Below are 16,170 nucleotides of genomic sequence, written 5' to 3'. Positions count from 1 at the left end.
GTTTTATTGCCCCAGCCCTTCTTTTAGAATTCCCTCCTTAGTCAGGTATGTGGATTCATCTCTTTAGTATTTGTTCCAGATGTTGCCATAAAGATAGAAGCTCTGGTGTCCTTAATTCAGCAAAAATCCACAGGCTAAGAAGCTGGATTTAGAGGCTTTACTTTCAAACTCTGTTGGAAATACATTATAAATACTTGATTTTTATCTTTGTTATTTTCACAATGATGAGTTGATTCACTAACATCTTAACAATGATCTGTGTAATTGTATATATGTTGTCATTATCATTATAAACCTAAGGATGTTAACATATTTTATGTAATTCAACTCATTGCTGAATTACTGATGTCTAAAATTCCCAAATTTGGCGAGTAGTCATTTCTTCAAAGTGGCTCCTGAATCTTAAACTTGATCCTAGTTGACTTTGATAATTTATTTTCCTTATGTTATCCCCAGATATTCTTAATTCATTTTATGTATTTTCTCCTCTAAGAATCAGCCATTTCTTTAAGCCATAAGTCTTCATCTAGAAACTATCAATTCTGTTTCCATCAAATAACTCATTTATTATATTTGATTTTATTTTCATTGTTTTTAGATATTACTGTTTCATGCACAACTTATTTTGATTTGCTAATACATTTAAAAATAAAAATATTCCTCATTTTGATAAATTTAGGCTTCCATACATATTTTATACACTTAACTTGTTTATCCAGCATTATATTCTGAATATACTCTACTGCAATATATAGAGATAGTCCTCTTTTTTGTTCCCTCTTTCTACCTACTACATTATGGTGTACTTTTGCCATAATTTATGTAACTAGACCACCATTGATTAACATTTGAGTTGTTTAGGGGATTTTACAATGATATATTTCTCAGTAATGCATGATTTTTTTGCTTATCATGTGACACTTTATTTTATTTGATAAAATTATTCTGAATATGTAATCTACTCGAATGCAACAAATGGGAGTTTAAATGGGGGTAATAATGAATATATCCATCATGCATGTAAGGAAATTGAACCTCAGGGAAATTTGTCTAAGGTTATACAATTAGTATTTAATGATGGAACCAGATATGATTCTGTGTGGCTTCAAAATTCCTTCAATTACTTTCTAACATAATAAATACTGTTTTTTTTTTAATTTTTTTTATTGGAGTTCAATTTGCCAACATATAGCATAACACCCAGTGCTCATCCCGCCAAGTGCCCCCTTCAGTGCCCATTACCCAGTCACCCCAATCCCCTGCCCACCTCCCCTCCACTACTCCTTGTTCGTTTCCCAGAGTTAGGTGTCTCTCATGTTTTGTCACCCTCACTGATATTTTCACGCATTTTCTCTCCTTTCCCTTTATTCCCTTTCACTAATTTTTATAATCCCCGAATGAAGGAGACCATATAAAGTTTGTCCTTTTCCGATTGACTTATTTCACTCAGCACAATACCCTCCAGGTCCCTCTACGTCAAAGGAAATAGTGGGTATTTGTCGTTTCTAATGGCTGAGTAATATTCCATTGTACACATAGACCACATCTTCTTTATCCATTTATCTTTCGATGGACACCGAGGCTCCTTCCACAGTTTGGCTATTGTGGACATTGCTGCTATAAACATCGGGGTGCAGGTGTCCTGGCGTTTCATTGCATCTGTATCTTTGGGGTAAATCCCCAGCAGTGCAATTGCTGGGTCTTAGGGCAGGTCTATTTTTAACTCTTTGAGGAACCTCCACACAGTTTTCCCGAGTGGCTGCACCAGTTCACATTCCCACCAACAGTGCAAGAGGGTTCCCCTTTCTCCACATCCTCTCCAACATTTGTTGTTTCCTGTCTTACTAATTTTCCCCATTCTCACTGGTGTCTCATTGTGGTTTTGATTTGTATTTCCCTGATGGCCAGTGATGCGGAGCATTTTCTCATGTGCTTGTTGGCCATGTCTATGTCTTCCTCTGTGAAATTTCTGTTCATGTCTTTTGCCCATTTCATGATTGTATTGTTTATTTCTTTGCTGTTAAGTTTAATAAGTTCTTTGTAGACCTTGGATAAATACCGTTTTGTAAAGAATAAGAACTGAACTGATAGGATACCTGGATGGCTCAGTGGTTGAGCATCTGCCTTTGGCTCAGGGTGTGATTCCAGGGTCTGGGGGCGAGTCCCACATCAGGCTCCTTGCTGGGAGCCTGCTTCTCCCTCTGCCAATATCTCTGCCTCTCTCTCTCTCTCTCTCTCTCTCTGTATCTCTCATGAATAAATAAATAAAATCTTAAAAAACAAAGAACTGAACTGATATTTTAACAGTTACACAATTACAGACAATTAGAATGATAGTGTAGGTGATTCAGCTTAGAATGTACATGCTTATTTTTATTCCCATAAGGATTGTTAACACTAACTTCACAGCTTTGAACTTTGTGTAGACCCATTCATTTTGTCTTAGGACCCAGAAACTCTATCAAAACTATGCACCAACAGGTACCTGCAGAATCCATGGGAAAGTGCATTTGGTGGAGTAGGGATAAAGCTTAGGGTTTTCTCTTGTAAAAAAGTACTTGACTGGTTTCAAGCTTTATTGTGTAAAAAGAAACTGTTAAGTATTCTTACTGATAATAGATTAGAATAATAGAAAATACACTTGATCCACTATAACCTCAGTCTTTCTTCACCCTTAATTTGTCTTTTTTAAAAAGATTTATTTATTTATTTATTTATTTATTTATTTATTTATTTATTTATGAGAGACATAGAGAGAGGCAGAGACATAGGCAGAGGGAGAAGCAGGCTCCTCACAGGGAGCCCCATGTGGGACTTGATCCCAGGTCCTGGGATCACGCCCTGATCCGGAGGCAGACGCTCAATCGCTGAGCCACCCAGGTGTCTCTGTTCCTCCTTGAAAGAGTAAGATTAGTTGAGGTCTCTTGGGAATTTATTTGCTAATATTTTGGCTTACTTACTTCACAGAGGAAACGTATTAGCCCATGTAAAATGTCCTTCTTAGGTCTATTTGCCGTAGGGATGATTTTAGTTGAATAGAAAGAGAAATAAAACTAAAAGAGAAAACTTATGCAATTTTAGCTTATTTTCCATGTAGATTCCATTAGGGAGAGAGCAGAAATATTTGAAATATATTTTTTCTTTTCTGCATCACAGTTCACTGACTGTGATGTAGAAGTTTATATCTACATTTTTTTGAACTGTGATTTTAACAACCTTGAGTTTGGTTTGCTCTTTGCTAATATATAGAACCATGAGTTTGCGATGATTGGTAATTCTGATTCCTTCCACCAGGAATCTATTTCCTCCTCTCCCTCATATTTGCTCCCATAAATACTTTTCTCATTTGCTGCAAGTGATGATGAAGTCAGGTTTCCTTTAGAGTGCTGTTATTCAAGCAATTATTTTATCCAAACAGATTTATTTTACTTTAGCCATTGGATATTATGGAGTTTCAATAGGTTGTGCCCATATAGCAGCATTACATTATTATATTGTTTACATTCTCTGAAGAAGTCATTCTGCTGAAAGTCCTTTGTATACTTGATAAAAAAAGATCCATATGAATCGCAGTATCTAAATATCCCCAAATTATGGCATATAGAAACTATTAGTTGATTTACACTTAGGAAATCTAATAAATATCTTTCAAATACTCATTAAAATTCATTTTTTCTTGTTTCATACTTTAACCTGTGGCTTTAGGACTTGAACCATTGATTAGTCTCCTTTCCCCAGCCATGACCCTAATAATTGTGTTTTTGAGCAAAAGATAGGGTATAATCAATGGGATATCATTTTAAAGTGGCTATAATCACCATGATAAAGTTAATTTCAGAAATAAGACTGGCATAATAACTTCTACAGATATTATAAATCTTTTTTTTGATATTATAAATCTTCTGATTCACTTATGTATTCAGTTACTAATTGCTATGAACTGAAATGTGTCCCTCTAAAATTCATATATATTGAAGCCCCAAAATTCATATATATTGACAGTATTTACAAATGGTGACTTTAAGAAGTACTTAAGTTTAGATGAGATCCTAATGATGGGGCTCCCATGGTGGAATGGTGCTCATCTAAGAAGAGATACCAGAAGGCTTCTCCTCTCTCCCTACTATGTAAAGTCACAGTGAGAAGTGACTGTGAGCCAGAAAGAGAGCCTTCAGAACCCAACCATACTGGCACACTGATTTCAGACTTCTAGTTTCCAGAACCATGAAATATACATTTTTGTTGTATAAGCAACCCTATGGTATTTTGTTATGGCAGCCCAAGCTAAGTAAGATACTAAGCAGCAGTTAAATGGTTCCTAGGTGTTTAGCAATTTATTATGTGCTGAGGATATCAAGATGTTTTACTACTATTACTTTGTTAGCAATTGACAGTAATACAACTCAGTTGAAGATAAAAAGATGGGAAGGGGCATGTGGGTGACTCAGTGGTTGAGCATCTGCCTTTGGCTAAGGTCGTGTTCCTGGGGTCCTGGGAACAAGTCCTGCATCAGGATCCCTGCAGGGAGCCTGCTTCTCCCTTTGCCTGTGTCTCTGCCTCTCTCTGTGTCTCTCATGAAAAAATAAATAAAATATTTTTTTAAAAAAGATAAAAAGATGAGAAGTGATTTATTTATTCACTTGCTGGAAAACACAAAGGTAACTTTACTTTCAGACATGGCTAGATCCAGATACTTAAATGGTACTGCCTAAGTTTATCTTCTTTTCTCTGTTTCCTTTTTCTTTTCTTTTTTTTTTTTTTTTTGCCTCTACAGTAAGTTGTAGATAAAAAAAATGTAGCATTTCTTGGTCCCTGGGCTTGTATTATTTACACAGATTATAATTTCAGTCCATTTCTTTCATATTTTTTCAGAAAATATTGCAAGATGATCTCTAATATTATTATTTTTCTTTCTTCAGTTATGTTTTCATCTCTCATCTATTGATTGTGGCTAAGAAGATACTATATTCTATTGATTCTGATCTAGTTCATGAGTTTACCTGTCATGTGTTAGTATAGGAAGGGGATAGACACACTCATAGTCCATAATGACTGAGAATTAAAGAGGTCGGTTCTCTTTTAAATTTACTACAGGTAGTAAAAACAGAGTTCCAGCTCTTTTTTTATATAATTTTTTTTTAAAGATTTTATTTATTCACAAGAGACACAGAGAGAGGAAGAGACATAGGCAGAGGGAGAAGCAGGCTCCATGCAGGGAGCCTGATGTGGGATTCGATCCTGGATCCCAGGATCACACCCTGAGCTAAAGGCAGACGCTCATCCTCTGAGCCACTCAGGCATCCCCAGAGTTCCACCTCTTATGGGATGTTCTCTCTTTCTCTTTCTCACTCTCTCTGTCTCTCTCCATCTCTGTCTCTTCTCTCTCTCACACACAGTGATATATTAAACTACATGGCTTAGCTCTTGACTACTTTTCAGAGATGTAAAAGAATGCTCACCTGAGGAGGTTAATTTTAATCTGGCATTGAATAGTAAATAAGATTTGGTCAAGTAAAATAAGAGAGGTCCCTTTTGAGAAGCATTTCAGTTCCAAACAACACTGGACTCTGACTATAGCCACACATTCCCATATGTAGAAAAAATAATAATCTCCATTAAAATCTATCAGGTAAAGATTTCCAATAAAGATGATCTCTGTCCCCAAAACTTTTACTGAAAAGGATGATCCCACACTAAAAGCACCATTATGGCCTTACAACCATACCTGACACTCAATGATAAAAAATCACCCATCTTTAATAATCAAAATCAGAAAATTCCTTCACACAAAGGAACTTATCTTGTCTACTCAACAGCTTGAATTTTTCTCAGTATATGCTATGTTAATTCATTTGGGCTTCTATAACAAAATACCACAGGCAGGGTAGTTTGTAAACAACAGAAATTTATTTCTTAACAGTTCTAGTGGCTGGAAGTCCAGGATTAGGGTGTTAATTGGATTTGGTATTCAGTTAGGGACAGCTATTTGGTTCATAGATGGTTCATAAGTATAGCTACCATTTGTCAACAAATTATCATCTTAAGTTTCTGGGGGTCAGAAATCCAGAATTGGCTTTATGAAGCTAAACTCAGAGTTCTCTTGCCCTGGAAGTACTAGGAGAGAATCTGTTTCCTTGCATTTTCTAGTTTGTTTCTTTCTTTTTTAAGATTTTATTTATTTATGAGAGACACACAGAGAGAGAGAGAGGCAGAGACATAGGCAGAGGGAGAAGCAGGCTCCATGCAGGGAGCCCGATATGGGACTTGATCCCAAGTCTCCAGGATCATGCCTTGGGCTGAAGGCAGCGCTAGACCGCTGAACCACCTGGGCTGCCCACATTTTCTAGTTTCTAGAGGCTATGTGCATTCCTTGGCTTGTAGCATTTACCTCCCTTTTCAAAGAGCATTGCTCTAACTTTTGTACCCCTCATCGAATCTCCTCTGAGCTTCCTGTCTTCTTCCTATAAGGACCATTGTAGTTGCATTGGGATGACCCAGATAATCTGTCCATCTCATGAAACTTAACTTGATCATATCTGCAAAATCCCTTTTCCCATGTAAGGTAATATATTTGAGGATTCTGCGGATTATAATGTGGACACTTTTAGGCACTATCATTCTGTCAAGCACAGTATCTTAGCAGACCTCTAAGTAAGCATGAACAATAGTTTTACCAAATGACTTGGCTCATCATAACATGAGAACATTGTTCTAGCTTTCAGAATGAGTTCACTGTCTTCACTCTGGGACTCAGGGTGATAGACCACTTGCTATCTGCAATGTTACCAATGGCACTGGCAAAAGTCCCAGAAGTGATACATGCTACTTTTGCTCAAAACTTAGTGGCCATGAGTCTTACGTTGCCAGAAAGTGTGATCTTAACAGGTATTCATAAGGGAAAACCAAAAATAAATGTCAAACATTAGCACTGATCATCCCACAAAACTATTTTATTCCTCAACAAATATGGTTCATTCTTAGAACATTTTTCTGATCATCTAATTTTGGGGTCATAGGCTTTTTTTTCTATGAGTCTTTGTAGAATAATGTCTGAGACAAATGTTATTTTCTATGTATTTACCTAAATATATGTCTTCATATATCAGAAAAAAAATGCTAGATCTAATATTTTCAGGATTTTTTTCAAGTAGATATGTTTATTTTGCTAAATCTTTTCTTCCTTCATAGAAAGTTTTCATACCTGCTGTTAGCATCTATTTTTTTATTGGTAGGCATGCAGAAAACAAAGGCAGTAGTGTCTAGACAAGAGATATGAGCCTTCCTTGCTGACTCTTCACCCGAAACTCCCTACAGTGCCTATTCTATTTCTAGTAGACTAATGTCCTCTAAGCATTTAATTAAAAAAAAAAATACTGCTGCTGAAAATCAACTAAGCCAAAATTCCAATTCTTCCTTAAACCTTTTGGCTATAATAGCAAGCATCCTTGGCCATTTTCAACCTGAATTCCTGTCTTTTTTATGATCATTTTCAAAATGTTCAATTCTTTATCAACTCACAAGAAAATGCATTCTTTTTCCTCTTCCCCAAGTTCTAATACAGATCATTCTACACAGGTGAAAACAGAGTCCTAAGCCTTACTTCTATTTTGCCCACCCGCTCCCTGCCTTGCCCTACTGTGATGTTGTATTCAAGATGAGTAGATCACTCAGTTTCCACTGAAACAAAGATTCCAAGAAAGTAGTGACCACTGTATGCAGTCAGAAAAAAAATCTGGTTTATTCAGTACAAGCAAATGCTTCATATAGTGAAGCACCACATGTATTTTACCTAATACAAGACTTCTCAGTCTCAGCACTGCTAATATTTTGTTTCAAAGAACTCTTTATTGTGGGAGGCTGAACTGTGCATTGTAGGATATTTAGCAGCATACTTGCCTTCTACCCACTAGATGCCAGTAGCATCGTCCTGGTTGTGACATCATAAATGTCCCTATACATTGTGAAATATCCCTGCAGAAAGAGAGACAAAATCATTTCTGATTGAGAACCAGTGACCCAGTAGGTATTGTGTCCTTTCCCATTCTGTTAAACAAGTCAAAATTCTAAAAAATACTGTATTATCTTGACCTCATTTGTAAATAAAAACACTCCCAACATTCTACCACTGCAACAATGCATCAAATTGAAATGTAAGTAGCAAATCTTAGAACATATGGGGAGGAGGTAAGCTTTTAATTGAGTGCTTGCATATGGATGAAAAAATTAATTAAAACTGCAGTAGTGTGTCATTAAAATCTCTCTGACATGTTAAATAACTGAGACTGTTCCTAAGGAAAGTGAAGTTAGGTGTCTTTGCTAATCCTTTGGTATATAATGCCATGCTTAGAGATTTGCTTTGCTTCTTCCTCTGTTTCAGATTATTTTTCTGGAGCTCATTAAACACTCTTCTGCCTACCCCCATAAACACTCGTTGGGGTATTTTATTTATTTTAATAATCAACTCATCCTGTTTTCCTTGGGCTCTCTCATGCTTGACACCATATTAAGTTCTGTCTGCCCTCCTAATTTCCCCATCAATTTCTTAAAGATTTAGTATGCCTGTAATTTGTGAAGCTAAACACTCAGGAGAGGAAAAAAAGAAAGATGAGCAAAACTGTATATATATAAATATTTAGACATTGAACCAGCTTGGAATGTCTGCAGCCATCTTGAAAAGGTACAACCAAAGAAATTGACATACAGAAGATCCAGGTGCTCATGCCACTACTAAGACACATTAGATACATGTGTGCTGGAAGGCACAAGCCAACAGCCAGGATCTTAATTCTGCTGTTTAGCTTTAATTATTTAAGGATTTTTGACTTAAAATCATTGATATTCCTATTCTGAGAATAGTGGTCATAAGGTAGAGAGGCCAGGAAGAGTTAACAATGATAAGAAACACAGTTTTTACCATTGAGATGTTTGATTTTTTAAATTATTTTTAATAATTTTATTCATTTATTTATGAGAGATACACACAGAGAGGCAGACACTAGGCAGAGGGAGAAGCAGGCTCCCCGTGGGAAACCCGATGTGGGACTTGATTGCAGGATATTGGGATCATGCCCTGAGCCAAAGGCAAATGCTCAACCACTGAGCCGCTCTTTGAAATGAGCATCCCCCATTGAGACGTTTGTACTTCAGATAGTATGATAGATATCTGGCTCTTAATTTTCATGTGTTATCAGAGCTAATATATCACCTTAATTTTAATTTGTGCTTCTGTTCAATATATGCCCCGCAACCTATTTGCGTCATTCTAACCAGGAACTTTATGCATACATGTTATTTAATTATATCTTATTATTTTTGCAGGGTTCTTGTTTTCATCCAAAATATCTTTCTTCTCTGTTTTTTTTTTTTTTGCATAATTTCATATTTACCTTTTGAGAACAAATTTTAAATATCACTATGGAATTATCTTTCTCATCCATAGTATTTATGGAACTCTCTATAGTTTCATGATCTTATTATTTTAGTAATAATAAATCTAAATATTACTAAGAATCAACTATTTACCTTATGCTTTTCTTTATAGTTACATGTATTAAAATTTTAATCCTTTCAAAAATCCTAGAAAGTAATTATTATTCCTCAAAAACAAATGGCAAAAATTAAGCAAGAGAATTTTAAGTAATTTGTACAACGGTAAATAACTGATGCGGACAGGATTCAAATTCAGGCAGCGTAACAGACCCTGAGTTAGGATGGGGTTGAGGCTGGGGCCCCTGCTTATCTGCTGAGATTTTTGCATAATTGTGGAGATATTTACAATACATAGATTATAGAGATAATACATTCAGTTCTAAACCAGAACTTGGAAAAACTGACATTAAGTTTTTTGTTTTTGGTTTTGTTTTTGTCTCTATAGTGAGCTAGGAAGGTGTCTGATGGGAAGTGAAGGAGAGGTTAAGGAAGGCAAGACAAGTTCATCAGGATTCCAATGTTAGTGCTTTCCAGATGCTTTGCTTTATTACATTTGATTTGCATATGAGAGGAGATGGGTATATACTTTAGGATGATAGAAATAATGATAATAACAAAACATTCTTAACATGTTTTACACTTTGCAAAGCACTCTCACATATATAATCATACCAAGTTTACTTTTACTATGGGAAAAGTAAAGTATTTGTTTTAAAGAAACCACCTGTTTTAAAGAAAAAAAATTGAGACCCCAAATCTGTGACTTCACGAAGATTGTGTAACTCCCAAATTCTACCACAGAATGTAATAACAATGAGATTTTTATTATTCAATGCCTAATTTATGTTTATTTTCTTTTTTTTTTAATTTTTATTTATTTATGATAGTTACAGAGAGAGAGAGAGAGAGAGAGGCAGAGACATAGGCAGAGGGAGAAGCAGGCTCCATGCACCAGGAGCCCGATGTGGGATTCGATCCCGGGTCTCCAGGATCGCGCCCTGGGCCAAAGGCAGGCTCTAAACCACTGCGCCACCCAGGGATCCCTATGTTTATTTTCTTAAAATTCCCTTCCTCCTCAGGTAAACACACATGCACATCCACACACACATCTGCATGTTCACCTCTTCCTTCCACATGTTTGTACACACATGCATGTATTCACATCCCCCCACATGTGTGCATACTCACATCTCACATACATGGTTCCTACTGATACCTCTCCTTTCTCTTAGATTCCTCTCATACATGTAACACATTTGTAGGTCTTCCTAGCCAACAAAAGAACATTTATTTCTCTAAATGACCTTGGCTCTTTTCTGTTTAATCCCATAAGGCCTAAGTTAGGGATTTTTTATTTTTTTAAGACACACACACACAGAGGCAGAGACAGAGGCAGAGGGAGAGGCAGGCTCCATGAAGGGAGTCCAATGTGGAACTCAAAGTGGGACTCGATGTAAGATTTAATCTCAGAACCCCTGGGACACACCCCGAGCCAAAGGCAGACACTCAACTGCTGACCCACCCACGTGCCCCTGGGTTAGGGAATTACTGAAAGTGGATATTTGGGTAATAGGTTCTTTATTAGAAATATTCAAGGACAAGTTTAGTCAAAGTAATATTCAAAATAATTGAAAGTATATTTTTTGTGAAAATATCTGAAGCTTTCATAGAGTGAATATATTTGGCATTCTTTCTCCCTCAAGAGTTTTTCTAGGGGGTGAAAAGGGGATAAAAGAGAAAGGGAGGGAATCCTACTATTGTCATTTAAAATGCCATTAGCTAACGACAGCATGAAGTCTTAGACCATTACATTTTGGAATGTGAAAGTACATGTTCTGGTGAATACATTTCCTTCTAGTAAAGGTTGTTTGATTAAAGGGCTAGCCCAGGACAGGCATGAAGAGAGAACTAAAAATCTGCAAGTAGGACTTCACAGAAGTCCATACTTCTTTCAAAACACAAAGGTCTCTTCCAGTATCAGCAAACCTGAAATTACAAACACTTATCCAGTTCCACTGCTGTGGAGTATCACTGTTATCAATGTCAAGTAAGATGATTACTGTAAAAATAATATCTTGTATTATAATAACAGGAGCGATGTAAACAGAACCTAGGAAAGGTAGGTAGAGGTGAGTTGGGGTGATTTTCAAGTTGCATTCTTTTTCTTTTTGGCATAAAGGAACCCTCATATCCTTGTCTATTTTGTATCCGTCAGACACTACATATGACGTTCTTCAATCTGATGGTTCAGGTGAAATGTGATTTGGTTGCCACCTAGCCACTTTCTCTCCTTTGCTTCTGGAACGGGCACAGATTTGTTACTGCCACTGAGCCTAGAGCTCCAAGGGTTGAAATTATTCCTGCCCTGCCTTTTCTGTCCTATTCACAGCTGGAGACATCATCATTTCAGCTTCATTGGATTTCCAACATTCTTAGGCCTTTCTCACTAAGCCCTCTGCACACCAGAAATACTCCTGCATGTCATAATTAGATGTGTGAAAGTAGTCAAAATAAGAAAAATCTGAAATAGTACCTTAGTAGCAAGAAATATGGCTACTTTGCAATTTTAGAAGGCTCATACAAGTGCATTTGAATGAGACCTTGCTTCGAGCTTGTCAAATATACTATACATTCACACACAAAAAAAGTTAAAAGAAGTAACATTTGATACATTAAATACAGGAATATAGAGTGAAATTGCTCAGGCTTATGGGAGGACTCAATCAGAGACTGGTATCCAGAACTCAGAAAACAGACCAACAGAGCCCTAGAAAATAACTAGAGTCTAGGTAATAAAGAGAGGAACTTAGGACTTAATCTGGAGTTATAAATGACTATCAAGATTTTGAACAAACAAACAAACAAAAAAAAAAAAGATTTTGAACCTAATGTTGAAGACCAACCACATTATATGATACATGTTGAGATTGTTACGTTCAGTTTTGGCAAACTAACAAAAAATGAGGGCACATGGCCTATAAAGGGAGAAATAGAATAAATACTAATTTTGGGAACTAATTTCTCAGACATATGTAGTAAGATGAGGCTTATATTACTAATTAGGTATAATACTAAAGATCATGAAAGAATATGGTTGTATCCTTAAATGTTAATTAAAAAAATGTATTCTCTAAAATAAAAATAAAGTTAATATAGTGTCTTAGTAAATTATATGAAAAACATGTACTAGTATCACTCAAATTCAGGGATATATGGCCTGATAAATGACTAAAAACACAGCTTGTCTAGTAATTTTTGCTCTCTCCCCTGTTCCTGCCATTGCTGTCTGCTGTAGTCAGACTCTGGTTTCAGAGCTCAGCAGGGAAAAGGCAAAGATTTCTGTTGTCACAAAATCCCCTACATCCCTGTGTGTGTGTGTGTGTGTGTGTGCGTGTGTTTATATTTGCCAACTTCCCATCATTTAATCCAATCCTTGTGACCACAGAGAATTGGTTCTTTTTTTTTTTTTTCTTTTTTAAGATTTTATTTACTTATTCATGAGAGAGACAGAGAGAGAGGCAGAGACACAGGCAGAGGGAGAAGCAGGCTCCATGCATGGAGCCTGACGTGGGACTCGATCCTGAGTCTCCAGGATCAGGCCCTGAGCTGAAGGCGGCACTAAACCGCCAAGACCCAGGCTGCCCTGGTTCTTTTTTTTTTTTTTTTTCTTCTCCAGACAGTGAGTTAGATGTCCCTTTCTCTATTTTTACAAGCAACCCCTAGTCTCTGAGTTATTCTTTTAACAGTATTCATTCTGTTTGATTTGAGAATGATAAAGTATATCTTTCCTTACATCTTTTGTTGAGAGAGGCAAAAAGCCAAAGAAGTATTTACTCCTATAAATTCCTTTCAAAATAGTTTTCCTTTTCTTACTTCAACTGGAGGTGTGTCAGAGGAGATGATAGTCAAACTACTAGTTGTAGCTTTTCTTATGTACCATGAGATATGAATGTAGATCTATTTAGGATACACAACATATTTTTTTAGCTTTGAAACATTAACTGAAATTCTAAGAGAAAAAAATCACATTTAGTCTTGTTGTTCTAGTTTAAAATAATCCATCCATGTCCTAATATTTATTTCCATTTACTTTAGATTTTCTGCTTCTGCATGATTGAGAGTTACTCCAATTAAGGTGCTTTTCATCTTCAGAGTCTTTTACAAACAGTCATTAATTACAGCTACGCATGTAGTCAGGTAATGATTTGGGATATCTCAGGGGCTTCCTGATTTATGTTTCAAAGGACATATGATGATTAGCAATCCTTCCTTCTACTACAGCATAGAAGGTGACTCTTGCCTAAGTCAGTGTGCCAGAGACAAATTAGCTTGAGTGTCAAATATACAGATTAAAGGCCTTTTATTCTCTCTTCTTTCTTTTCTTCCATCCATCCTCCTGTCCTTCCTTTCATCCTTTCTTGCTTCCCTCCTTTAAATGAATCCTTCCTTCCTTCCTACCTTCCTTCCTTCCTTCCTTCCTTCCTTCCTTCCTATTCTTACTTACTTACACAGGATGACAGAGAATGGATTTTTCCTCTTTCAGGAGTAAAGAGAACATCTCTCTGATTTCATAGCATGAAGATGGAAGTACCAGCAATTTATGTCTCTTCTTGCTCACAGCCTACAGTTGTTGGTACACAAGCACTTCAATAAGAGCAGCTGCTTTCACACCCAGATATTTCCTTAATTTTGTAAGTCTATTTCATCAGAAAAGTTACTACTTTTGGACCATGAATAGTTGTAGGAACTATTCAGTAATGGTAGTACAATGGTACCACTACCATTGGTACATTGTACTGCCTTCAGTTTATAACTAGCTAATCACAAAGGCTTGTATGGCACTCTTTAAATTTGTCCAAAGTAAAATATAGATCATTGATGATTGTAATGGAGATTATTTCTTAGGAAATCTGATTCAATGTTTTTGATGAATGTTTCAAAAATAGTATGATCAGGATGGAAAAGTCAGGACTCTTAACCAATTTAAAATAGCAGCCCCAAGGTGGTGCCAACACAAAGGGCAGCCAACCATCATGACAGAAAACCAAATGTTTATGTAAATCATTCCATAAATGTTTTATGAAAACTGAAGAGTATTGTCATTTGAATTGTAAATTACAATATCCAAAGTGAAGTGATCAAGTGATTCAGTTATTGGTTTGTTGTTTAGATCTGAGCATCTTAAACCTACAAAAACCTTCTTCCCCTTGGTGCCAATGTCACTAAAACAGACTGGGGAATATATTTGGCACCCTTACCTCTGATCATTACTCCTCCCCAAGTCTTACTCGTCCCGCCCCAGCCATTACTGCATTGAAAATTGACTAGTCTGAAGTATGTCCTTTATAAGAAATATTTAAGAAATATCAGAGGACATTCAGATTTTTCAAGTAGGTATGAAATCAAATTCCACCATTTGAAGATAGATACAGTAAGAAATTTGACAATTCAAAGTTGAAAATCCTAGCCCCATCATTTAGTTTACACACATGTGCGTACACACAAAGTTGGTAGAAATGATTTGGCATTTCTCAACCCTGAATTTTCTTCTCTATAAAATGGGAATCTCCTCGGTGTCCATCAAAAGATGAATGGATAAAGAAGATGTGGTTTATGTATACAATGGAATATTACTCAGCCATTAGAAATGACAAATACCCACCATTTGCTTCGACGTGGATGGAACTGGAGGGTATTTTGCTGAGTGAAGTAAGTCAATTGGAGAAGGACAAACATTATATGTTCTCATTCATTTGGGGAATATAAATAATAGTGAAAAGGAATAGAAGGGAAGGGAGAAGAAATGTGTGGGAAATATCAGAAAGGGAGACAGAACATAAAGACTCCTAACTCTGGGAAACGAACTAGGGGTGGTGGAAGGGGAGGAGGGCAGGGGGTGGGGGTGAATGGGTGACGGGCACTGAGGGGGGCACTTGACGGGATGAGCACTGGGTGTTATTCTGTATGTTGGTAAATTGAACACCAATAAAAAATAAATATATTTATTTATTTATTAAAAAAATAAAATGGGAATCTTTATAGATTTGTTTTGTAGATTTAATTAATAATGTAATTAACATGTAACATCTGTAATTGACATGGTAGATATTATTTCAATAAACATTTTAGTGAGTTTCTACTTTAAGTTATAAAATATAGCTATTTTGCTAGAATTAGGACTTAAAATTGGGTTTTAGAAGGAAAGTATTTATATATGTTTCCATTTTTTAGTGTGCCTTCAATTCATGATTTGGATCAGGCCAAAACACATATGAGAAAAAGTTCAAACATACTAGTAGTCAAATAAATACAAATTAACCATAAAATGGATTTTATATTTATAAATATAGTATTATTGATATGTGTAGGAAATTGGCAATTTCATTTTCTTCCTGGGATGTGCAAGATGGTAGCTTTACACGCTTCTTGTAAGATAATTTGACTCTGTTGAGTGCTTGAAAAAGGCTTATTCCTTTTCCTTCACCATTTCTAGACGTTTATTCCTGGAAGAAAATTTGTGTTTATACAAATATTTATAAAACAATTGGAAATATATGAGCATCTAATGATAGAGAATATTGATTGACTAAATGGCTATATTACCACAAGGCATAGAATCCAAAAATGATGCCATGGAATAATGTATTGAAGTACCGGAAATAGGCACTGTATACTCTTCTTTTTTTTTTTTTTAGATTTATTTATTTTAGAGAGAGAGCATTAGTGTGAGGGGCAGAGGGA

General features: G+C 36.0%; 1 long non-coding RNA gene across 2 annotated transcripts in view; it reads left to right on the top strand.

Moving 5' to 3' along the window:
- Positions 1-8,011: 8,011 nt before the first annotated feature.
- The window catches only part of LOC112665059 (uncharacterized), a 74,756-nt gene continuing 66,597 nt past the window's right edge, over positions 8,012-16,170 (top strand). The window contains exons 1-2 of one of the 2 annotated variants that reach the window (XR_003140193.2): positions 8,012-8,150; positions 13,525-13,626. This is a non-coding gene — a long non-coding RNA (uncharacterized LOC112665059). The remainder of the gene's footprint in view (positions 8,151-13,524; positions 13,627-16,170) is intronic. The other variant, XR_004806250.1, reaches the window with a different exon arrangement.

The sequence above is a fragment of the Canis lupus genome, chromosome 17, assembly GCF_003254725.2.
Source record: "Canis lupus dingo isolate Sandy chromosome 17, ASM325472v2, whole genome shotgun sequence".
NCBI classification, from domain to species: domain Eukaryota; kingdom Metazoa; phylum Chordata; class Mammalia; order Carnivora; family Canidae; genus Canis; species Canis lupus.
The sequence above is the reverse complement of the archived record's forward strand: the minus strand, read 5'-3'. Positions and strand labels throughout refer to the sequence as shown.